This window comes from Amphimedon queenslandica, unplaced genomic scaffold (assembly GCF_000090795.2).
Source record: "Amphimedon queenslandica unplaced genomic scaffold, v1.1 AMPQUscaffold_12359, whole genome shotgun sequence".
In the NCBI taxonomy this organism is placed as follows: domain Eukaryota; kingdom Metazoa; phylum Porifera; class Demospongiae; order Haplosclerida; family Niphatidae; genus Amphimedon; species Amphimedon queenslandica.
The window spans coordinates 1-1,271 of record NW_003547404.1 but is presented as its reverse complement, the minus strand read 5'-3'; positions in this window follow the sequence as shown (position 1 = coordinate 1,271).

Sequence of the window (1,271 nt, the reverse complement as noted above, 5' to 3'; positions counted from 1 at the left end):
GTTCCTTAGAGCATTCATATTGACATGGAGAGGAACAGAGAGAAAGCCCTGCTAAGTTATGATGTCACATAAAGGCCTAAGAAGGGCTCAGAAAGATATGGACTCCAGTAAACACAGCTTTATGGTCAAACTCACCCATCAAAAAGACACTAGCCTTTTATGGATGGCAAACTTGATGAAGAAAAATGCTGTTAAGTGCTTACCTTTTAGTTTGGTGGAGATAAACATAAGGCATCATTTGTTGAAGTATCAGAGCTCAAGAAGCAAGAATCAGAGCATAAACTGTTGCTATATTACAAGATACAAATCCGCAGCCATTTTTTTGTTTATAAACTTTCCGTGTACTAAAGCTCTTCCGTAAACTGCACCAGTATCCCTTTAACTCCTATAAACATGGTACAAGGTATACTTTGTTCATATTTTTTGAGTTACTGAATAGCTTAAATAATTAAACTTTCCTCTCTCTCCTTTTCTTTCTGTATATACATGTACATGTAGTTTCATTAAAATTGTTTATTTAAATGAGAAATGGGCCACAAATTTTGCCAACATTAAAAAAAGAGAGAATTCTCCATTCTATAGTTGCTTCTAATGCATATACAAGTTTTAATGTTGCTTAGAAATTTGAGTTGATTCTAATCAAAATTAATTTTTTACAAATTTTTAAAGTTACTCAAAAATCAGACCAAAGTCCCTTTAAATTTTGCCAAAAAAATAAAAAGGAGTGAATATTTATTTTAATAATTTCTCTGTTACATATACATGTTCTTATGTTGTGTAGAAAGTTTGAGCCAATTCCGATCAAACTTAAATTTTTTATAAATTTTTAAAGTAGCCATGTACTATAATGATAGTGCTTGTTAGCTTGTGCTGTTTAGGTCACTTAGCATGCTTTATGGGAAGCAATGTACCTGTCCTGATTATAGAGGTGTCCTTATATCTTGACTTATCTTAATTATATTCATCATTGTATATTTTTATAATTTACATTCTCTTTAAAGGATGATGTCATCATGGGTACTCTCTCTGTCCATGAAAACTTGTACTTCTCAGCTGCTCTGAGACTACCCAACAGTATGAAAAAGTTATCGGAGAGCTAGGACTAACTGGATGTGCTGATACTAAAGTAATGAAATGAAAGAGAGAAAAAGAAGATTTCTCTAAAGGATAAAGCATTTCTGCACTATAAAAGCCACAAATGCTACCTTTAGATGCTACTAAAGTTTAGAATGAAGTTTATGTACAAAATTATTGGTTATAGCATTTTAAAA